Source organism: Chelonia mydas, chromosome 2 (genome assembly GCF_015237465.2).
Source record: "Chelonia mydas isolate rCheMyd1 chromosome 2, rCheMyd1.pri.v2, whole genome shotgun sequence".
Lineage (NCBI taxonomy): Eukaryota > Metazoa > Chordata > Testudines > Cheloniidae > Chelonia > Chelonia mydas.
The window spans coordinates 187,940,797-187,966,091 of record NC_057850.1 but is presented as its reverse complement, the minus strand read 5'-3'; the positions used below and the strand labels follow the sequence as shown (position 1 = coordinate 187,966,091).

At 42.7% G+C, this 25,295-nt stretch overlaps 1 protein-coding gene across 1 annotated transcript in view; it reads right to left on the bottom strand.

The window, feature by feature from the left end:
• Positions 1–25,295, bottom strand: part of TRIM71 (tripartite motif containing 71) — a 98,567-nt gene that overhangs the window by 56,901 nt on the left and 16,371 nt on the right. The gene's annotated exons all lie outside the window — the stretch shown is intronic.

The following is a 25,295-nucleotide window of genomic DNA, read 5'->3' as shown; positions in this document are numbered from 1 at the left end:
TAAGTGATTTTATTAAATACAGAAAGTAGGATTTAAGTGGTTGCAAGTAATAGCAGACAGACCAAAGTGAATTACCAATAAAATAAAACATGCAAGTCTATGCCTAATACAGTAATAAAACTGAATACAGATAAAAATCTCACCCTCAGATGTTTCAATAAGTTTCTTTCACAGACTGGATGCCTTCCTAGTCTGGGCACACTCCTTTCCACTGGTACAGCCCTTGTTCCAGCTCAGGTGGTAGGTAGGGGATTTCTCATGATTGCAGCCCCCTTTGTTCTGATCCACCCATTTTTTATATATATTATATAAAATCTTTTGCATAAGTCGGGAATTCTTTGTCCCTCTCTGGGTTCTCACCCCTCCTTCTAAATGGAAAAGCACCAAGTTAAAGATGGATTCCAGTTCAGGTGACATGATCAGGTCACCATAAGACTTCATTACCCATATGCCAGCACACAGGTATACAGGAAGATTTACAAGTAAAACAGGGCCATCTACAGACATTTGTCCTGGTTAAATGGGAGCCATCAAGATTCCAAACCACCATTAATGGCCCACACTTTACATAATTACAATAGGCCCTCAGAGTTATATTTCATATTTCTAGTTTCAGATACAAGAGTGATACATTTATACAAATAGGATGATGACCACACTCAGTAGATTATAAGCTTTGTAATGATACCTTACAAGAGACCATTTGCATGAAGCATATTTTAGTTACATTATATTCACACTCATCAGCATATTTTCATAAAAATCATATAGAGAGCAACGTCAGAGGTCCCATCCCAGTACCTATGGCTGTTCCCATGGTACTGACAAAGCATTTGTTGAGGAATGTAATATTGTTATCGCAAAGATGAAACGGATGAGTTTGGCAGCACGTTTGGGGTGGATATCTGAGGGTTGTCTATTGTCTTGTAGATATTTCAGGCAGGCAGCGGATGCCATCATTGTGAGGGATGTTGGCGTATAGGCAGGTGACAGCCAAGGTGAGAAGGATGGTGCTCAGATTGGGGTTGTTAATGTTGTGGAGTTTCAGGAAGAAATCTGCTGTGTCCTGAAGGTAGCTGGTCCTTTGTGTGATGAGTGGTTTGGGGATGGTTTCTAGGAGTTCTGATATTCCTTCAGTAAGAGTGCCTTGGCCAGATTTGATGCGTCTGCCTAGGTCCCCTTGTTTGTGTATCTTGGGAAGCGTGCAAGAAGGTCCCTGAGGCGAGTTCATTGGGAATGAGGTGGTAGAGTTTCTCTGCGGAAAATAAGGATATCAGATCTTCCCCAGACAACTCAAATTCTTGGGTGAACTATGGTATGGGGTCTTCCAGTTCTTTATAGCAGGTTGAATCAGAGTTGTTTGTTGGCCTCATTGATGTAGTCATTGAGGTTGAGAACTACGATGGCACTCCTTTGTCCACTAGTTTGATCACTATCTGGTGGTTGGGTTTCAGGGACTGTACAGCTGTCTTCTCAATGGAGGAGAAACTGTGATGGACGTGATGTTTGTTCAGGAAAAATATTAACTGTGAAATCCTTAAGCAATCAAAAGGAATGATAAAGCGTGTGGCTTTGTCCACTGTGGAACGTCCAGTCAGAGGATTCTTTTTTCTTTTGACTGTCGCTAGGGACATGATAATTGTAGGTGATGTCCTCATTGCTGAAAATAATTCTTTGAGGCAGAAATGGCGAAAAAATTATTTTAGTTCTCCAAATGTTAGTATGGCATCAGGTACTGTGGTGGGGCAGAAATTCAGTCCCTTGGAGAGTACAGATAATTCACCTCTGGTTAGGGGTAGTCTAGATAAAGTGATGATGTTGGGCTGTCATGTAACATCCATGTGGTGGGTCCTGACGTCATGGTTTCTCCCAGATGCGGTGCTCTGTGGGTTGTGGAGTTGTTGTAGTTGGTTCCACTTTTTGTTTTTGTGCTGGACGGCTCTCAGTTCCACTACCACAGACCAGTTCTAGGTAGTGGTCAGTTTCACTGCAGCTAAGTTTTAGAATACTGCTGCTTGACAGAGCTACGAGCTGCAGCAGGGGCACTGAAGCAGTCTTTGAGAGCAACGTGAAAATGGCATTGTCAAAAAAAGTTTAAATGCTGCTTTAACAACCAGCTTCAAAAAGATTTTCCATATTTACAACCAGAAAAGAAACACCTGTATTATGTTCAACATGCCAGTTAGTATATTCCATTTTGAGTGGAGGGAGGACATCTGCAAAAGAACCCGAAGTACCACTAAACAAAGTTGCTTGTACAGCACATGGTAGTTCAAGTTCTGTTACTAATTTTTTTCACAAGGTTGAGCCAACAGCGTGAGTATGACCTTGCTTTGCAAGAAGAAATACATACCTATCATACCATTAGACGAAAATCACAGTTCATAGGTCAATGGACTTTACTTCCAATTTAAATAAAATTCAGCAACCCAAAATTCTCATGTAGGTGGACAAAGCGTGAAGCAACTGCTGTAAATGTTTTTGCTCCATGAGCAAAAGATGAACAAATTGATGCCTGGAAAGACACTGCTGATGCATTGAATCACAGACATGTAAAGTTACTTCCTGTCTTGCTTTGCTATTTCAAGGCTTATGAAGGCTGTGTATGCGTGCAAACTAAACTGCAGATTTTACCAAACTAGCTATATTATCAATAAGGAACTGAAAATAAGGTTGCAGCATTCTCAGCAGATAATACAAACACAACCTTTGGTGGCCTATGCAGACATGGAAGAGAAAATTTGCACACCAAATAAAGACAAGTTTAAAAAGCGAAGTGATTGGCCTTGGATTCCCTGCTCACATTGTGCACAACTGTGCCCGAACTGCAAAGGATACAATCCCGGTAAACATTGAGAGGATTCTAATTAAGAGTTTGAATATTTTCATATATTCACGGTTTGTGTGGAAAGACTGAAAAGTTTTTGAGAGTACATGGGACAAGAATATTGGAATACTCTGGCATACCGTAATGCCAGATTGCTGATGATGTTACCTGCTTTGGAGACAATCCTTCAACTTTGAGACACTGAAGTCATTTTTTTTGTCAGAGGAAAAGTGCTCAGTAGTTCTTCACAAAGTATTTGAAGAACCATGTACCAAACTCTGGCTTGCTTTTAACCACGCGAATGAGACACTTTTTCATTATACAATCAAATTGCTTGAGGGAGATGATTGCTATGCTGCAGGGTTAGCCAATATCTTAATCTCAAAAAGAAGTTGGTTACAAGGTACGAATACTTTGTGCATGTTTTAGTGAGCAAATTATTTAGAGACCTAGAAGGAGTGGGGGTTGTGACACATCAGTGCTATCTTAATGTGTCAAAATCTTTCTTTGATACTGCCATAAAATACATATGTGCATGGGGAAAGCATACTGACGATTTGAGAGATTTGAAGTGTCTGCTTTTAAAGAAATGTTCTTTAAGATCTAAGATTGAAACAGTAGCCTAGTTACTGCAGAAGCAGCACCCGAATGTGACAATTAATGAGGATGCACTGTTTCATGAAAAAACGGTGCTAAATGAGTTTGTGACAGGGAAACCAAGTGAATTAAATGACACGACTACAATGATCACAGTATGTGGCAGATGAGATGAAGTATTCTTTTTCCTGAACAATGTTTGTGTATTATTTGTAACCAATGTCTGAAACCATATCTTTAGTGAATGCGTCACATCCGTGGGGGATTATATGCATATTTGTTTTATATTTATAGTGCGTATGTGCAACTGTTAAAATAGTAGCTGCTAAAAACCATTTTGCCTCACTATGCTCCACAACTTACATGTTCAGTGTTCTCAACTTTGTTGTGCTCCCAAAGTTTGGTTTACAAAAATATGGTCACCTAACCTAAAGGGAAGCACATCCTTACGCGTGAAGTTAGGCCATCATCTGGCATAGCACTTAAATACGTGCATAAAATTCAGCACCTGAGTATCCACATTGAAACTAGTGCTTTGTCACATGGGGGCCTTAGTGAATGGCATGACTAAGTACTTAGTATGTCATGGTACAGTCACTGGACTAGAACTAAAATTGTTACAGACAAGCGATTAGAAAGGAAATTGGAGTGGAGGCTCTAGCACAGCAATGGGGAGTGCAGGTCACCCGGCAGTCCCCTCTCCCCCACCCTCCCAGGACAGAGACTCAGCAGTCAGGCACAGCACAAAGACCGGGTCCGCCCCAGGAACACTGCAGGGCCCCACCCCTCCAAGAGTCTTGCTTGCATGCCCAGGTGTGGGCAGGCAGGCTCGGCCCAGCAGGATCCAAGTGTGGAGGGGCTTAGCAGGGAGGGGATCCAGGTGTGAGGTGAAAGGGTTCTGTGGGAGGCAATCTGGGTGTGGGTGACTCAGTGGGGGGTCCAGGGTCAGGGGGGATTTGGATGCACAGAGGCTTATTGGGGGGTTCCAGGTGCAGGGCAAATGGGCCTCTGCGGGGAGTCCAGGTGAAGGTGGTCAGGGTGCAGATCCAGATGCAGGGGAATGGGGCGGGGATCTGGGCGTGTGGGGCTTGGCGGGGGGGAGTCTGGGTTCAGTGGGTGGGAGTTCCAGATCCTCCCACCGAGTCCCCCATACTTGATGCACAAAGGTGGATAGATGTGGGGTGGGCGGGGGAAGGAAAGAGAGATGCTCCTTGTACAGCTGGGGAGCAATGGAGACAGGAAGCAGTGTTGGGTAGGGTGTAGAGCCTTCCTGCAGCTGGGAGGAGGTCCCCGGGGATGGCTCTGACCAGTCTCCATGAGCAGCCTGTGCAGGGAAAGAGGAAGTCCCATCTCTTCTCCCCTTCCCGGGACTAGCAGATGGAGCCCGGCATGGTAGGAGCCACCAGCCCTGTCCATCCCCAGGCACACCATGACAGTGGGCAAGAGGGACAGAGTCTTGCATGCACACCCAGCCCTGCTCCCCGGGGCGATGATTTACAGCTCCCCCGGGCTGTTCCCGAAGCCCAGACCAGACACGCCTGCTCAAAACCACTGCCCAGCAGGGGCATGTGAATCAATTATTCTGCAGGGAAAGGCATTAATTCTGTGTTGCACAATGGTGCAGAATTCCCCCAAGAGTACAATCTGCAGAATCTTGGTGAATTTATGTATTGGCCCAGGAGCCACCTAATAGATCTCAGTACAGGAGACGACATTTCTCTGCCCTGGAATTAATTATCAGTGCTCCCAAACACTGGACTTTTGATGCTTAACAGAAGGAAGGATATTTATTGAAGTTTCTTTGGGAATCAATGCAAGGACAGCGTAAGGGCTACTTATCTGAATTAAAAGTAAAATGCTGTGTCTCATCTAAAAAATGCCCAGCTTCTAATTGGAGATAGTAAGGGAGGTCTACTTTAATGAATAAGTAACATAAGGGCACTTCCCGAAGTGGCTCCATGTGAGTAGAACTGCTAGCAGCAGAATGAGGTGGTGTTCTATGGCGTTGTGGAGATGGAATAAGGATTATTCCTTTAAGGAAACATTTATGTTGGTGTATACAAGCTTCATTTGCTTAGACATAAAACATTATACTACAGCGACTTGAGCTTTTCTCTTGGGCACTCAGACACATGCACTGAGGCCCTTCCTGAGGAGCTCAAGGCAATGGTTCACTTGTTTAACATGGTAGTTAAACTACGGCAGAATAAGTTCTGTTTGACTTCTCTCTGGGGATAATCACTTCATCCAATTTTCCTTTTCAACCAGTCTAGTCCTGGATGGAGAATTGGTTTTGCAATAGCAGACCTCCTCTGAGACAGAGAACATCAGAAGGTCCAATGCTAGGTTAATCAGACATGAAAGCCACAGCCTCTTCAGACCAGAAGTCATCTCTTTCCCGATCTTTTGTATGGTCCTGGGGTGCAGAGGAAAAGCTGGGAAGGCATACAGCAGAGACATTGCCCAGCTTTGTAGGACCATTCACCACCTCATGTTCCATGTCCTGGCACATGAAGAGGCCACTGGACACTTTATTGCGGTTTCAAGATGCAGTTAAGTCAATCACCGGCCTACCAAATTGACTTTCGATGGAAGATATTTCTGGGTGCAGGTTCTACTCTGCTTAATCCATCATCTACCATGTAAATCTTAGCATTTATCACCCCTTGTATGGGCAGTGCAGCGAAATAGGAAACTTTGCTCCCCCAAGGGCAGGAGAAGTTGATTTTCACTCTGGGATCAGGCTGATCATGTTCTCTCTTATTTTATTTATTAAAAACCTCAAAGATGACAACTGTTACAACCAAAACAAATCTACTATATCCATGATAGCACTGTTCCTATGAGACCTTAATGAATCACTGTGTTCCAGCTGGTGGATGCGGTGTTCTCTTTCTGGTACATATTCCCTAATAGGGACTGGGATTTGAATAACCCACCTCCATTATCCCTACATGGTATCGGACTGAAGAATCACTCTGCCTGGTTCACCAGCACGTAGATTTCTTCAAAGAGAGTATGACTTTGTGCACACACTTGAGAGAGCAAAGAATATACAATGGGACCTTTTTTCCCCCACCACATTTAACTCCGTCAGCCCTATAGGTAGAGACAACATAAATTACTGGGTAGGTAGCTTATGAGCCATCTGGTTCATTGAAGTATGTCTGTGTATAAGATCAGCATTCCCAACAGGCTCCAGTAGGAACTGGATTTTTATTTCTGTGACACTACTTATTTTTCTTGAGGCCATTTTCATTGTCCATGAACATTCTTCTGAGATGAAACCTTGTATCTTGATGGCATTCATCCTCAGCCCAGGCCTATGACTGACTACCTTTGTGCCATTTGTCTGTTTATCATGAACCAAGGTACTCAAGGAACAATACAACTGTGCATTTCCTTAAGGGTTTTGAAAACCCTTATCAGAAAAATGGTCCAGCAAGAGAGAAATGAATTTCTTAGTGTCAATATTAATTCTACCAAGACCTTGGAAGAGACTCTGGGATAACCTGTCAGATCAAGTGACAACAATTACAACTGGAAAAACAGAAAGCTGCCATCCATATTCAAAATGGAAGAACTGTTTGTAGAAGATGGATAGTATCATGACCCGGCATTTCCATGGGTTGGTTGAGTTGGGAATAGGACAAATCTGTATCTGAGATTCTTACACAGTTCCATATAGAGTACTCTTCTCTCCCACTACCAACCAGGTAATGTCCAGTTGCCTCATTTTGTCCAGATCTCACAAACTGACAGTCTAGCACCAATCAGGATAGCTAGGATTATCTGGAGGACTCCCCATCAGCCCTGAGGCAGCCAATGACTTTACCTCAGCACACGGCCCTTGTTCTAGCTACCAGCTGCAGAGTGATATTTTCTCCTGTTGTACTTCATGGTCTGCTTCAATGTGCCATATAACCATTAGTCCTTTCTATCTGGTAGGAGCCAGGATTTCAAGTTGATTTTCCAGGTGACTGAATAGCCTCCTCATTCCACAAAGTTTTTCACTGAATCACTAATATCTGGGAATTGATTTGCCTGAGCATTTATCTCAAAGGACCAAAGGCCCCCCCTACCCCCCATGCATGCGCATAGAAGATTTGTATCCCACTGTCTGTTCCTAGGAGAAGCCCATAGGCCATGTGCTATTTAGGTTGTGAGAGACCATACTTTCAATGCTGTCCACCCATGTTTGCATGCTTTCACAAGCAATGCTAAGACACTTAGGGTGTCAGATGACCGTTCATTTTGGGGGATTGTGAGGGGGGTTGCTCTAATGCCAATTAATAGCATGGGGAAACTTATGGCCTTCTAAAATGCAAGCTGAGGGGCTATAAATAAATGGTGCTTTACTCCCTACTTGTTCTTCCACAGCTGAGTATTGCTCCTTTCCTCCCCCACGTGCTACCTGTCGAGGGGAGATGGGGTCAATGAATGGCAACCTGCAGCAGAAGCTGGAACAATAACCTAGACATTCAGGCACGGTGACCCACAGCAGCAGCTGGGAACAAAAGCCCAATACTTTCACAGTCTTACATGTGGCAGGAAATTCCCATCCTTCTATTACATTTTCCCAGAGGGTATCGGAAGTGATATAGAGCTACCTAGCTTGTGTAAGGCAAATGCAGATCTCCCAAGCAGTGTCTCTCAGGCAGAGTACTCAGTACTATAACAGTCTATCCTCTCATGGGGGTTGTTTTTTAAACTATGTATTTTATTATCTGATCCCCCTAATCAGTTAGGTCTTAATTGATTCAGACAGCTAGCTTTGCTCACCCAGGAAGGAAGGAAGGATGCAGCTATGCCCACGCCCAGAGCTTCAACAAGTTCATGGCTTTGTCTTTTTTGAACTGATCTGCCTTGCTGCAATCTGCAGATGAAACAATGCTATTTTATTTATTTCCCCTTTGGGAGTTTGTCCCTATAATTCTGCTTCGGGGGGTGGGGGTGTGAAATGCGGCTCAGATTCCTCCAGGTATATTTCAAGCAACTAACAATTTCCCTATTAAGGCTGCACTTGTGCCCCCCTCACCCACGGGGGTCCTTTCTGGGCCTCAATGATGGACTTCCCAGAAGCTCCACCTCTCTGTACTTCTTTGGATCTACCTGAGCCAGATGGTCTGTTCTCCCCCCCCGCCCCCCGAGGCCCCAGCCTGGGATCAGAAGGGGTCCCCAGGAGGCTTGTTATACAAGTGGCAGAAGTGGGAGTGAGCTGAGACTGAAGCCCCTTAACCACACACACACACACACACTAGCAGTGTCTAGTCCCCTCCCCGTTAATAGCATGAGGGAGGTGGGGAGGAGGCAGCAAAGCTCCCTAGCCCAGAACATGGCTGCTGATGCTGGCTTTAGGGAGGTAGACACATCTTCCATTTGGCATGATACCTTTTGTCCTACTTCCCCTTATGGAAATGGGGAAAGGGGAGCTGCTAGCCCTTGGAACTAGCCTATTCCCAATCTTGTCTGGCTCCTTATCGGCCTGAGACATGGGGCCCAAGGCGACCTCATCCAGCCTGGTCTGATAGAGGAAGGGGTTGGGGCTACCTCTGCCCAAAGCCAGCTGAGCTCCCCAAAGAGAGGCTCAACAAGGAATGAAGCAGGAGACACCGACCCATCCTTTTGCCTCACCTCCCCCAAATTTTGCAGGGGGCAAGTGCCTCAGACAGGGAACAGAGCTGAGAAGACAAACCTGCCCAAAGGAGAATAAAGCGCTAGAACACAGCCAGGAATTAGACAAATTATTGAGCCAAAAATGTTCTGAAATCTGAAGCAAGGCTTGGAATCTCCCTCAGAAGAGCTCTGTTCCAGGGAGGACTGGCTGAGCTGTCAGCCACTAGAGAGGCAGATAAAAATTAGAGGTGTGTCAGTGACAAATAGGTCTGGTTCTTCCCCCTTATGGCATGATAAAGAAATAGCAAGGAGGTTACTAGCGAGAATAACTTGCAAGTCTTTTGTAATTGAAGGCACTATCCATCCTTCTGTATAGGTGCAAAGAGCTACCAGGACTGAAGTAAAGAATTCCAGACAATGGTTTAATTTTTGGCATACACAGTTGCATGGGATGAAGTGGGTTTTAGCCCATGGAAGCTTATGCCCAAATAAATTTGTTAGTCTCTAAAGTTCCACAAGTACTCCTCCTTGTTTTTGCTGATACAGACTAACACAGCTACCCCTCTCAAACAGTTATTACTATTAAGTGTTGGCAGTGTGTGTAAAATGCAATATGAAGACAGTCCCTGTGCAGCTACACAGATGGATTAAAAACCCCAGTGTACACAAAGCCTTAAAATGCTGCTATTCTGAGCATACAGATTCCTTCGAACTGAGCTTACTTAAAGGAGCCATCCAGTGAGACAACAGCTCCCAAATGCTTCTTGATCAAAAACTGATACAGACAGGGAAGGCGGAGAAAATGAGTGTCTAAAGGAACGTTACTAAGAATGTTAATAGCAGGAAACTTTTATTAGATGATTTCTTGGCATTCTTTTTAAAAAAAAGCCGCAAGCTTGAGAGTGAAGGATTCTGATCAATGCAGCTTGCTATTAAAAAAAAAAGGGGGGGGGGAGCAGAAGGTCAAGAGGAAATGATTAATCGTGTGCAGAAGCCTTGCGGGATGGGTCCTGGACTGACTTACCAAACAATGCCCTCACTAATAAGTAGGTCAAAAGACCCTTAGTGTGAACAGAAGCCTTCTCGTCCCCAACAGTTACATTTATTCACTACTTCCAATACAACAGACTTGTTTTATTTGAATCCAGCTATCATCAGAAGATAGGTATTTTGAAAGGCAAAATTATAACTTGCTGTCAAATGCAACCAGCAAGTTAGAAGAGTTAAGGTATGTCTGCAAGAATTTTGTCAGCATTGTATCATTATTGATCTTAAAGTACAAAGCTTTGAAATCAGGCAGAAAACTCAGGAGAGAAGGAAATCCCTCAAATAATTGCATGGAACTGAAAGTCCAGATGAATTGTTACCATGTTTCTATATATTGAAAAGTAGCAAGAGACTGCAAACTATGGAAATAGGAACTCTTCCCTATTTAGGTAAAATAATTTATATAGTCTTTATGCAAAAAGAAAAGGAGTACTTGTGGCACCTTAGAGACTAACCAATTTATTTGAGAATAAGCTTTCGTGAGCTACAGCTCACTTCACGAAAGCTTATGCTCAAATAAATTGGTTAGTCTCTAAGGTGCCACAAGTACTCTTTCTTTTTGCGAATACAGACTAACACGGCTGTTACTCTGAAAATAGTCTTTATGGTGTCTAACAAACTCCTTTACACTGTTTGCAAAGAACACTCAATGCAGACAATATTTAAAAGAGGACTTGCAAAAGAGTGTGCTTTTAAAAACTACACACTTTAAAACTTCAGAAATGTCAAGTCTGGTCTTTCTAGGTGTCACTGGAAACTTATAGGTCTCAACTTATAGGCTTAGTCCATTTAATGCTCCCACACAAGTGTGCATGCTGGTAGGGTTTAATGGTGCTACAGCGAAGGTGAGATCATTTCAGAAAATTCTCAGTTTTCACAAGCACTAGGAATGCTTACATCTTTTTGTTTCACTCCTTTCCCAGCCTGAATATCATATCATATACTACCTATCCCAAACAACAGGAGTCAACACTGTTTTTAACTACTTAAACATGAAGACAATGACGACCTTGGAAAGCTGGACCTAAATTTCACAGGAAAGCCCTGGTTTCTGTTTTTGTATTTGGGGTGGGGGGAGACAACATTATGGGGAAAATTGTGGCAGCTTCAAAGCACCCAAGTTTTTACCTTATTCTTCATTTTCCTGTTTAATTAACAGTAGAGTAATCCTCAAGTTAATTTATTGTGATATGCATTCATTTTATGGTGCCCCAACATTTTCAGCATTCCACATTTGTGCATTCCCAATACAAGCTCACTGGAGCAGTTGTCAGTGGGCAAGGCGAAGCTGGAGGCTTTGGCAGGTGGGTATGGGGCTGCTTTGGAATTAATAGCCTATTTTAGTTGGGGAAGTTCACATCTCTTTGGAACTGTCTGCAGATTTTCTGGTTCAAGACAACAACATATGCATCCTATTTACGTTTGGAAGGGTCAACAGCTTTTATGGTTCTGAAGGGAAACTTATGGCTTGTATACATTTAGGTTAAAATGGCAAAACCCTTATGTCAGCATTATTAAAGCAGTTAAAAACAAAAAAGCACCTAATGTGGGCACAGTTATACCAGTATAACATTCTAATTTGGGACTTCTGTGGGGGCTCAGCATACCTGAAAAAAAAGTCAAGCCACTGATGTTTAATTCATTATGAATCAATTTAACTCCAAGTCACTTGATAAAACATTTAAGTATTTATAATTCAGTAATTTTATAACAAAAATTATTCCCTCTAGTTTTCATGGTTACTTTTAAAACTTAAGTTTGCTCACACAAGGCAGGGAAGAGCATTGGTTTTGCTAGTGACAACACAAAAACTACAGCCTCCTTTTTAGCCTTAGGCCTGAACAGCTCTTTCACCGCTAACTCGGTCACATACACAGACGAACAATTGAAGAGAGAGTCTGTGTAAAGGAATATAGGCAGTTTACGGGTATTTCTATACGTACAATGATGCAGCGGCGCAGCTGTTCTGACACAGTTGTGCCGCAGTAGCGTGTCTGGTGAAGATGCTCTATTCCGACGGGAGCTCCCATCAGCGTTTAAAAAGCCCCTAAAAAACCCCCACACCACAGATCCTCTGCAAGTGGCATAAGCTAAATTGGCAGGAGAAGCTCTCCCGCTGACATAGTTCCTGTGCACAGTGCTCTTATGTTGGTGCAACTTATGTCGCTTGGGAGTGGAATATTCATGCCCCTGAGCGACATACATTTTGCCAACACAGGCTGCAGCGTAGACAGCTTTAGTAAATGCAACACAGATCTCTTGCATACCAAATCCCGGAATCTATAGTGTATTCAGACATTGAAACTTTTGTTTTTTATTCTTGTGAAGCTTCTTGGAGCTAGTTCTCCATCTCTGCAGTGTCAAGAAGAAGAGTTTCCAGCAGCAGGGGGTTAATGAAAGCTAAAGCATCTGTAAACTGAACTAGAATTCCCTACCCCCTCCTGTGTCTCAATTTGCTGATGCACAGGACTGGCCTGGCATTGTGACCCGACATGCCAAATACAGGGACATTAGAAACCCAGAAACCCTTGACTCCAACACACATGCTCAAGTGCATAAAACTCACTTTGCTCCACATTGGTGAGGGAAGCAGATTTCAGCCAAGAATAAGCAGCACTACTATTGAGGAGAATCAAAATCTGACTTATAAATACCCCCCCCCTTTTTTTTTTTTTTTTTTTTTTTTAAAAAGGACCCAAGCTAGCAAGTCCTTAGACTAGACACACGGCACTGAAATTTCCAGACAGCTGAGTCACCACAACTGAGGCTTAACCCGCAGGCCCCACATACTCAATAATTCCATGTTCATTCCATCAAGCTTTTTTTTTTTTTTTAAATTAACTTCCAACTGTGTCAGTATTTGTAATAGTTATGGAGGTCTTATCTTGCTTTGAATAGGCTACAGTGTTAACTTTACAGGTTGACAGATGCATTCTGAAAGATCTAAGCTGTACTTTCCAAGTGACCACTTTAAAATGACAAAAGTCTTTGGCCAGAAATGGAAAGAATGTGCTTGCAACAACACAGAATGGTGGGGCATCGACTTGCGTTCATGGAGAGACGGACAAGCTGGACAAAGGTGACTTTAAAATGAAGGTGGCAGGGCAACATGTGATTTCCTTGCAGAAAATGAAGTGTTCCATCTTCTCTCATTACCTTTTGATATTCTCCCATTTGTTCCTTGTAGTTCACCTATCACTCTGAGCATTCGTTGGAGGAAAAGTACTCTGGTTTAACAAGCAAATTCTAGTAGCTCTGCTGTCCTGTTCTGTGGCTGGGGTTCACAACAGGCCAAGGTCCACTGTTGGTCACATGCTTTATGAGATATGCAAAGTACTTTTGGGCTCACAACAGAGGCTGCTCATTAAAGGTAAGGAGAGAAGGGGCAAGCAGCAACAAGTGCCAGGTCACAGAACACCACGCTTTGCACTTCTGGAGTACCAAAAACTCTTTTGGAACAGCAAACCAGTCCTCACTCCTGTAACTGTACAGATGGTGCAAACTCAGGCAGGTTAATTGAGTAACTTAACTCTCCAAGGTCACACAGCAAGTCTGCGGCAGTCAGAAATGGAATCCCAATAACCTCTCATCCCCATACTTTAGTAAACAGGAAATCAATCCCCAGAAGTACCAGGGCCTGGGACCCATTCCCCAATATCCAGTCACGCCCTTTCCCTCGCTGCAGTAGGTGGCTGCCAGGCAAGCCTCTCCTCACCCCTAAGTCTATACTGGATCAGAACACACCAGATTTATGGGAAAACAAATTTTAATCTCAGCCCCCTAAATGATGGTGTTAAAAAGACCTAGCTTGCTTTCATAAATGCAAGTGTGACTAAATAAAACTCACCACCAACAATAGAGAAAAGCCATCCATTACAAAGACCTGAACAAATTTTGTTTGAAGCTTTTTTTTTTTTTAAATCAAAACAGAAGTTTCTGTGGAAAAGTTCAACTGCATTTTTGTCAAAAAGAAAAGCTTTTCAGTTTATAAAATTTTTGGCTTCCTGATAAAACCCTTTCATTGAGGTTTTTCTGAACAAAAGATTTGAATTTTTTGCAGTAACAAATGGGAAATGTTTCCCAACCAGCTCTATACATGACTACTACGTTTAGGACTTCACACAATTTGAAACGGGGGAGGAGAGGGGGAAGAGCAGGAGAGGCAAGAGAACTCTGTTTTGGACTACATTAAACATTTGTTGTTATTCTTTCAGCCATATTCCGTACAGTTAAGTTTTCCCTAGGACCATTTAAGCATCATCGTAAGAGATACAACAACCATGCAACCAGGCAGCAACAACCAAAGGCTGAGCATTGCAAATACACTGAGCAGGAGCTGGGGGAGGGGAAGAGAGGAGGAAGCCATTTGGCTACTAAAAAGGATCTTTCTTTCAAAGTCGTAGGGAATGAATGTCAAAATGGCTTTGGGGTGGGAGGTCAGGCATGTTTGAAGTGTTAAACTCCTGTCCTTCTATTTGTCAAGAAGTTAGGTTTTTTCCCCCTCGCCCCTTCAAAATAGTTTTAAAGCAACTGAAAGTAGTTTTGAACAGATTTAAGAAGATTTTGCATTTTTAAATCCATCACAGATAGATACTTAAGAGAATTTGAGACGATAATCCATTTATAAAGCTACTGAACAAATGTTCCATTATGGAAACATCTTTTGGGAGACTATGGATATTTTGAGTGATTTGTTTGAAAGATTTAAAATTGGCCTTAAAATCCTTCATCCCCCACCAAAGCCCATTTTGAAAGTGAAGTTTATAATGCTTGCACTATGTGAAAGCCTCAGCAACATTCTTTTAATAGTATTAATACAGACATTGAGAAGTAGTGATAAGGTTAGAGACAAATATCAGCAAGACCAATACAGCACTCCAATACACCACTCATTTTTTAAAAACAGATTCTTAAAAGAACACTACTATTTTCTCTTGGTTTTGTGGAAGAAAACATGCAATACTGGAGTACTTGTGCATTGTTGATTGAAGAGAATTGTGGTTGTTAAGATCAGGAATGTGGCTACTTGCTTACATCTCTGTTTTAAATACTTGCACTCTCACAGCACTTGGAGATTAAAAGTGCTTCAAATGGTGGATAAGCGTTTGAGCTGGTCAAAAATCTGTCAAAATTGAGGGAAAAGTAGAGCAAAGTTGTTGGGATTTTTTGTTTTTTGGGGTTTTGTTTTGTTTTTTAAAGAACAGTATCATCTCCATTCCTTTATTCCCCCTCCCGCATCTCCATCTGTAACAAGAGAGCTGTAAGGATGTTAAGCAAAGATACAGTGGTGTTAAGCAACTTTCAAGTTCACACAACACCTTGTCTTCACTGCAATGAAAGGCATATTTTTGTTTACGTCAATGTAACTGAGGCGCGTAAGCTATCCCAAGGTAAAAACCACAGTGAAGACAAAGCACTTTAGTTTTACTCATGAAGTAAAGTAGGCAAAAAGTCAGTGCTATACACCAGTCTGGGGTTGACCTCACTTAGTTTTACTCTAGTTTGCCTCATGAGTGCCCTTTTTGTGTTTACCACCTCAGGACAGCTCATGTGTATTAGTAAGCCTTTTTTTTTAGAAAATTAAAACAGTGAATCAGTGAGAAAGATAATAACAGAACCTAGAATTCTATGGCTGGTATCCATGCTAATTATTTTTGATTCACAGGCATGGGGAATCTTACACCACTCTTCCCAAGATGTCTGCAGCTCCAAAGTTAATAACTGGTGGATTCTAACTGTGCGCTGTCCTTGCTAGAGGCCTATTGTAGCACACTGTTTAGTTCTTCTAAGTGGCTATATTCACAACTCCATTTGCTATGTGGACGTCCTTAACCATCCCACTCTATCCTGTTCTCCTTCCTATTGTAAAATTAGGGCTGTCAAACAATTTAAAAAATCAAAAACAGTTTTAATATCACTGTTAAACAATAACAGAATACCATATATTTAAATGTGTTTTAATGTTTTCCACATTAAAATATACTGTTTTCAGTTATAACAGTATACAAAGTATACACTACTCACTTCATAGTATTTTTAATTCCATATATTTTCACTGTAAAAAAGATAAAATAGTATTTTTCAATTCACCTCATACAAGTACTGTAATCTCTTTCACAATAAAGTGCAACTTACAAACGTATAAATTATTTTTCCTTAACTGCACTCAAAAGTAAAAATGTAAAACCTTGCAAAGCCAGCTACAAAAGGGCCAGGTGAATGCCTGTTCTCACTTTCAGGTGACATTGTAAATCAGAAGCAGGCAGCATTATCTCCTGTAAATGTAAACAAACTTGTTGAGCAAATTGCTAAGACAAACAAGAAGTAGGACTGAGTGGACTTGTAGGCACTAAAGCTTTATATGGTTTTGTTTTTGAATGCAGTTATGTAACAAAAAAATCCACATTTGTAGACTGCACTACAGTACTTGTATGAGGTGAACTGAAAAATACTATTTATTTTTTAAACAGTGAAAATATTTGTGATAAAAATATAAAATGAGCAGCAGACACTTTGTATTCTGTGTTATAACTGAAATCAATATATTTTAAAAAGCAGAAAAACATCCAAAATATTTACAATAAATGTAAATGATCTATTATTGTTTAATTGCAGTTTTAATTGCACTGTTAATCACAATAATAATTTTTAAATCAAGTTAAGTGATTAACTCAAAACAAATTGAGTTAACTGTGATTAATTGACAGCCCAAGGTAAAATATATGGTCAGGCATCCCACAGCGCCCTTTCCCACATGCAGTGGATACCACTTTATAAGCCTGACCTCTGGGGACTATCTCCTGCGCCCAAAGTATTCCATGGAGCTTAAACAGCTACATCAACTAAAAGCCACAGGTAGATTTAAAAGAGGAACATCAGGTTGTTTTGCTGAACATATTGCTCACACCACTGTCTGGATACATGCTACTGTGCAACATTAGTGACCAGCTGATGAACCATCTCTCTGCTTGGAGAAGCAGAGAAAATATATCTGGCTCAAGGAGGAGATAGGTCCTTCTGGCTATATGGAGCAAGGAGAAAACACACAGACAAATTTGAATGCAGTCAGTGGACAAAACGATCAGTAAATCCCTAGAAGCACCTTGCTGGGAATGGGAACCTGTGAACAGATGTGCAAGGTAAATTACAACAAAGTCCATGAAAGGTTCAATATGATCTGGGTAAAAGCTTCAAATAAAGGCCTCCAAGCAACTGTTTGTGGATACTGGGAAACCTAAACCCAAGGTCTCAGGAGGAGATGGGAACAGTAGGTTGAGGAACCCATATAGCAACAGGGGGAAGGAAACCCCCAGTTCAGATATTTAAGCTATATCTGTTGAAGTGTATAGTTTGAGGCATGGATGGTGCTAGGGATAGGACGAGATGGAGCCAACCTACCCAGATGTTCCTGACGGGATTAGATCATCATGGTCAGTGTTAATATTTTCTCCAGCCCAACCACCAACCCTTACTGAATGACGGAGTGGTCATAGTTCCCCACACATGTGATCGTGGAAGTAGCATTTGCTAACAGCATAAAGTTAAGACAGATTAAGTCACATGGCTCAATATTGACGCCTCAGTGCCCCAGGTTCCCTGTGATGGATTCAATCCCTTCAGTAAAGGCATCCAATTTCATCCCAATTCCCCATACTGAATTATGTGAGATGAACGTTCAGGAGTCACAGTGGGTAACAAACAACTAAAGGCATCAGGGTTGCTAGCCTGTAAACAAGGAGCTAAATCCTTCACAAGCCCTGCCACAGTGTTACTGAATTCTACATGTTTTATAGCGGAACAAACAAGAATACATACCACTATCTAATCTAATGTAGCTGGATGCAAGGTGAGAGATGAGACAGTTTTCAACCCTTAGAGCGTCTAGTAAATATGAATGTCACATGAATGATGTCATCTGAACTTCAGTCTGACAGACAAGGCAAATTCTCAATTAACCTTATTAAAACAAAAACAAAAAAAAAAACCCCACCATCTCTCTCAAGTAAAGCTTCCCTTAATTCTCTTCATTGTGGCTTAGGGTGGCGATGGCAAACAGAAGGAAAGGGCAGCAGTGTAAACAGATATTAACAACCCAACATTTAATAGCTAGCCTAGGGAAAGCCCAAGACTGCCCTACCACTAAATTTTTTTATGTGGCTACCATGTATTGGAAGATGCAGCTTCAATCCACATGTTCAAGCTGGGCCAGACATAGGTGTCAAGGTCACAAGCTCTGCCACGCCACAATCAGAAACATTTCAGGGAAGAGTTAATTTATGGCAGCAGGGGTATTTAACAAAGAAGAGCCCCAGACCTCAAGGAATGGGGTCCTTCTGGAACACCACATGGGAAAAAGAACATGACAGGCAGGACAGCTTACTCTGAAAAGCAGTTTCTTGGACTGGGAGGAGCTTTTAAAAAGTGTTTAAAATGGGTAAGCTCCCATACAATAAGTTCTACCTTACTTGCTCAGAAAAAGGAAAAAAAGATCCACAAAGGCTTGCTATAGTAACTCAGAGCTACACTGCTCATGTTCAGCAAGAACTTAAAACAAACAACCCCCTTCTTCCTCTCCCTTCCCACACACACGTGTGTTCTCTCACTCATGTTCCCAACTGAAAACTATGCAACACTTTTGTAGACAAAAAACAGCCTTCCTGTTGTCTAGCCACGTGGCAGCAGGAAGCACTGTCAGGCAAGTGCTAAGAACATCAGATATGGATTATTCTCTTTTCTTAGTTCTCAATTCATTTAAGAAAGGTAGTATTCTTCTTTCCCTGCCCCCACCCTTAAGGGTCGTGCATCCATTTTTTGCCTAAAGGGCTTACATTTTTAAATGTAATAATTTGAATAAACTTTTTAAAAACTGGTTTTTGGACCCATACCTTAGAAGTAACCATGGACATTTCTTCTACCTCCTCCAGCGAGAACTAGCATAGGTGCTGCTATCAGACCATTAACACCCACAGCACAGCCAGCTACACAATTAACTGGAAAATTGCTAATCAGTTTCCATAAAGAGAAGGTTACTTACTCACTTCATACTAACTGGAGTTCTTTGAGCTGTATGATTCCCCCTGGGTGCTCACTGTGGGTGTGCACACACTTGAGACTGGAAACTCTTCAACAGCAGTGTCAGTTGTTGGTCCATGCCTGCACTCTTTGCATCCTTATGCTCCCAACAATGGCATAAGAGGCAGTGGGGAAGAATGACTTCCTTAAGTTCATTGCAGAAGAGGATGTAGTTAGAAATCCATTTTGAAAGTCTTTGGGAAGAGACTGCTTCCCCTTTCATTCTCTCAGCGACAGAGATAAATCGCCTCAGAGATCTTTGGAAGGGCTTTGTCCTGGTCAGATAGAAGGCTAGAGCTCTGCATACATCCAGGGAATGGAGGCTGCTGTCTTCACTACTACTGTGAGGATTTTCTGTGAAAGAAAACATAAGCCAGGTCTGTCACGAGGACCCCAAGCTCACCTGGTGATAGGGGTTAGGAAGGCGACCTTAAAAAACACACTTATCGTTGTTTTGTTTGTTTAAAAGGGACCAGGAGGCCAAGGGCTCAAATGGAGGGGTCATAAGTGTCAACTGCACCAGGTTCAGGTCCCAGACAGGCGTAATGCCAACAAGAATGTTTTGATGATGCCTTTTAAGAACCTTACAGTTGTGGAATGGGTGAAAACTGACTAGTTTTCCCACTGGCAGATAAAAGGGATTAATATTAATAGCGGATAAATGTACCTGCAGTGACCTGATGGATAGGCCCAGTGACTTCAAAGAGAGAAGACATTCCAGAATAGGAGGTTAGTGATGCTGCTGATGCCATAGGGAGAACCTCTTCCACAAGGCATAGCACTTCCTTGTAGAGGATTTCCCCCAATTGAGAAGATGGATCGAACCTCCTCTGAACAAGACAAGACTTTGCCCATCCAAAAAACTAGGCCTACCAGACGGAGGGACACCAGGTTGGGGTGGTTTGTTCTGCCTCCGTTCTGGGACAGTAGCCTCAGGAAGGGCTGTAAGTGTATGCATGGGTAAGAAGCCATCTAGAGGATAGTGAAGAACGAGAACTGCTTCTGCCACCATGGAAGCAGTAATCCTGATAGCACCATGACCTGCTTGATCTTCTGAAGGATACAAGGTAGCAGGGGAGTGGGAGGGAAGACGTACATGGACAAGTCCGGCCACTGCACTAGAAAGAAATCTCCTCTGGAATTGTGCCCAAGGTGTCCCAAGAGCAATAGGCCAGGCATTTCCTATTTCCCTGGGTTGCAAAGACGTCCCATAATTGTAATGTCCACTGCCCAAAAATTCTGCTGGACCACCAGAAGAACAGAGCTCTCACTTGAGAGCCTCATGAAAGTGTATGCAGAGGTGGTCTGTTACAGAGTTCGCTGCAGAAAAGGGTTTTCTGATGCTGGACATGGAATTACAGAATTTCATTGCTTCTCTGCAGAGAGGGGTGGATCTTGCTGCCCCTTATTTGTTTATATAATCAGAACGGCCATACTGGGTCAGACCAAAAGGTCCATCTAGCCCAGTATCCAGTCTTCCGACAGTAGCCGATGTCAGGTGCTTCAGAGGGAATGAACAGAACAGGTAATCAAATGATCCCCTGTTACTCAGTCACAGTTTTCCACAAACAGAGGCTAGGGACACTTCAGAGCATGGTTTTGCATCCCTACCCATCCTGGTTATAAACAAACAAACAGTGGTCAAAATGTCTGACACTACCTGGACATGAGAGGACCTGATGAAGGGCAGAAATCTTGCTGTGCAAACTCTTGTGCAGCCAGGAACCCTGAGCTGTATGGTTGTCCAGGTGCACTCCCCAACCCAGTAAGGAGGCATCCATCATGACAGTCTTTATAGGTGGAACAGGAACAAAAGGAACCCCTATGCAGACATTGTCCTTTATTTTCCCTCAGATGAATGACTGACAGATGTTACAAGACCTGTTTATCCAGAGGGGTCTCTGCTTGGAGCCCAGACCTTTCTCAGCCATGCCTAGAGGCACTGGAGACAGTGCCTTGCAAAGGGGGTCAGTGCACCAGGCCATGTGGCTCAGTAGGACCAAACTCTCATTGAGGGCTGAGTTCAAGTTGAGTAATGAGGTCACTCATGGGGAGGAATCTGTTGAGGCTGGTATGCCGTGGCTCAATTGAGAACAGATTCACGCCAAATAAATTCTATAAAACTCTTGGGTTAAAGTGGACTTTTCTGGATTTATCTGGAGCCCCAAGGAGTGAAACAGGTCAAGAAAGGAGGAGACTTCTGATAGGACCACCCCCTGAAGAGCCAGTCGTCTAAGGAAATATTGGTTCGCATTGTCAGAGCTGGTGCTTCGCTACCAGAGCAAGAACCTTTGGCAAGATGCTTGGGGCAGTTGATAGGCTGAAGGGCAACACTGTACTGGAAGGGCTCTAGGCCTACCATAAAACAGAAGAATCTCCTGTGTACTGGGCGAGTATCCTCCAAACCAAGGGCTGCATACCAATTGCCTTCATTCAGGGAAGGGATTATAGCAGCCAGGGTAAGCATCCTGAATCTCGATGATGGATGAAGATATCCAGCTGCTTAGGTCCAGGATAGGTCTCCAGACCCCCTTCCTTTTGGGGATTAGGATGTATTTGAATTAAGGGTCCTTCAACCTGTGTTGAGGCTATATGTGGTCTATTGCTCACAACTGTATTAGGGAGCCCACCTCCTGTTTGGGAATCCTCTCATGAGTGGGATCCCTGAAGAGGGGACAGGCAAGGGAGTTTTGCAGAAAGGGATTTGATTGTGTAGCCGATTGAAATAAATGTACAAGACCTCTCTGTCTGAAGTTATATGCTGCCACACTGGAAGAAAACGGATCAGGCAGACACCAAAGGTGATGGGGGAAGACTGGCTGTGCAAGGACTGGTTGATGGCTCAAGTGCCCTGTCAAAATGCCTTCTTGATAGGTGCCTGGGGTCTGAAAAGGGGATTGTGATGGTGTGAGATGTCTGTCATATCCGTGGGGGCTGGTCAGTACCTACGAGGTGGCAACTTAGAATGCACCCTGGCACCTTGCAGGAAACATGTTCCCAAGGAGGAGAGGATGGCATTGGAGTCCTTGAGGGAGTGAAGCTACACAGTCTTTTCACTAAACAGGCTGTTACTCTCTAAAGGGAGATCTTCAACTGTCGCATGGACCAAGGGAGCGGGCCTGGACTGGTACAGCCTGTGTCATTCCATTACAGCCTGGACTAAGAGGTAGCTCAGGTTAGAGTGAGAGAACAAGAATTCAGTCCCTTTAGAGGGCACAGAGTACTTCTCAGCCCTCTTTAGTGACAGGGCACAGGTGGCTGATGTGTGCCAAACAGCTTTAGCAAGCTCCCATATGGGCTCATTGACTGTGAGCATCACTTTAGAAGAGGCAGAGTGTGGAGAATGTCTAGAAGCTTATTGGTGGGAGGATCCTGAACCTTTCCCAATGGGATCTGGAGGGTTTCTATAACCCTCCTCAGGAGTTCCTGGCCTATCATCTGGGGGAGAGGTGAGACTGATGCCACCGCCTCACCCGTAAATGAAGATGCTGTCAGTGAATTGGACAATACCAACTGTTCCTGTTAAGCAACAGGTGGCTGAGACTCCTCCCTTGAAGGTGATCTCTGGATGACAGTGCCCAGGGTCCTCATAGTCTGGATTCCACGGTCCCACATATGGCCAGAGGGTAGGTACATAAGGGAACAGATACAGACCCCAGCAGGGTACCATTGATCCCTAACCCCATAGTATGGGTCATAGTAGGACTTCCAGAGCCTCCGGGAGTTCTCTGTCTGTGCTGATGATGTCTTGTGTTTGGGCTGCAGGGGAAGCCACTGGCACTGTGTTAGTAGGGCACACTGGGGGTGAGGAGGGAAGAATTTACTGCCAGATAGCTGGGGTAAATCCGAGAGGAAATATGTACGGTTTGTGTACACACAGCCTAGTGCAATTAAAACCTGGTCCATGACTGAAGCTTTTAAGTACAGTAAATACAAACAAGGGGCAGGGGGGTTAATATACTCAGCAAATCTTTCCAGTCATTTGCTCAAGCAAGGAGATGACACAGAAGTAACTTAAAGTACTCAGTAAAGATCAAGTAGACTTTCTGCTGATTTCTGATTCCATAAAGAAATATGCTTCCCCAATAAATTTAAAAAAAAAAATGCTGACAGAAAAATGGAAGCTGTGGCTCCTTTGTCCAAAAATTTCAGTATAGTTGAGTCATTTAATCCCTTCTCCTGGCCTACAGGACTAGGTTTCAATGTGGGGGATGGGGAGAAGAGGTGAACGAGAGGAAGGAAACTATAGTTTGGTACCTTTAAGTTTTATCTTAGATAGCAATCGCAGCAAGAAAAATGTTTTCTTGCTCAGAGACATTGGTCAGTTAATTTCAGTTTGCTGTCCGAATCCTGCACTTTATCTTTTTTCCCCCACCCAGTCTTCCAACTTTGCATGTTTAGCAGGGATTCCCCCAGCCTTAGTTCTGCAGTTGCTCCCTTTGCTCCCCAGTGAGTAAATGTAACAGGGAAGAATTGGCTAGGAAAATTAGGCCAGTCCAGAAGAAAGCAAACTAACAGTAGTTCTCAAACTTTTGTACTGGTGACCCCTTTCACACAGCAAGCCTTTGAGTGTGACCCCCCCCCAATAAATTAAAAACACTTTTTAATATATTTAACACCATTATAAATGCTGGAGGCAAAGTGGGGTTTGGGGTGGAGGATGACAGCTCACAATCCCCCAGGTAATAACCTTGCGACCCCCTGTTTGAGAACCCCAGAATTACACCATAGATTTAAGCATTCACACTAGTTTTTACAAAATGAAGCTTTTTGTGAGTCACTATATTTGACTTGGAGATGCCAGAGTTAAATGTAGGTTCTCAAGAAATTTATTGTTTACTAATGTCTTAGGTCTTGGTTCTAGCTGTGTTGCTCTGTATAAGTATGGGCTTGAAGCAACAGCTGGAATCACATTTGTAATGAAATAAAGCTAGAAAGCAGTTTTGACACCGTGAATGACCTCCAAATCAAACAGACTATAACAAACAGAAGGGTCCATTTAATACAATGCAGTATGCAATTACCCTGCCACATGCATGATTAATGAACAGAATTGTGATATGAAAACAAGGATATTCATTAGTCTAATTGTTTAAGCCTAGTTCAAAGTGTAATACATTTTTCATTTTGATGGCAACATTAAGCTTTTATATATATATATATATATATATATATATATATATATATATATACACACACACACACACACACACACGGTTCCCCCTTTCTTACCCCAAAAAGGTATACAGCTCTTAAGTGGGGTTTTATCAAGGAACATAAAGTCAGAATACCAGTATATATTGTGAGCAATCTCTGACACATCTCACATCACTGGCCATCATGGACATGACACAATGATGAAAGAAGAGTCTTTGGAACCAGTCCAAACCCTTGTGTACAGCATGTCGCTGCAAACTAAGTATTATTTAGGTTGTACATGTTGAACTCACAAATATGCAGCCAATGCCACAAGGTCCATACCAAGATGAACAACGGGGTCTATGTTCCTTATACTTATCCTGCCAGAGAATAGTAAGCAGAATCTGTCTCATCAGAAGCTCTCATTTACAAAATTAAACTTTCTAGCCCAAGAACATAACTTTCAGACTGTGACTGCTGCTATCCCATCTGCTCATGTCTACAAATTACCTCTTGGAATATTGTTTTAGTCTTAGCCTACTCCCATTCAGTTTAACTCTGAAGTCTAATGATGACAATATAAAATATCAGCACTGAATTATCTGACTGCTAAGCATTTTATCAGACATACAGCCAATGTTCTTAATCTTTTTCAGACTGACAGAGAATCCATGAGAGACCGTGATGGGTTGGCCGATTGTTGCCAATGATTGCTAGAATAGGGAACTAGGAGTTCAACCTCCAAAAGATCTCAAGTCACCTCTGCCCACAAGGAAGGAAGGTAGATGAATTCCTTCTCCAGTGAGATTAATAGTTTTTCCTGGTTAAGCCTCATCTAAAGATTCTCAATTCAAGAATTTTTGACTCATCTTTGCTACAAGCACATGTATCTTCTTTTACATATTCTGCTGACTGAACTTTCTCTCAAGCAGTCTGTTTTGTTTCAGACTACTTACAATTCAGGGAACAAATGGCCAGATTTTCAAAGGCATTTTAG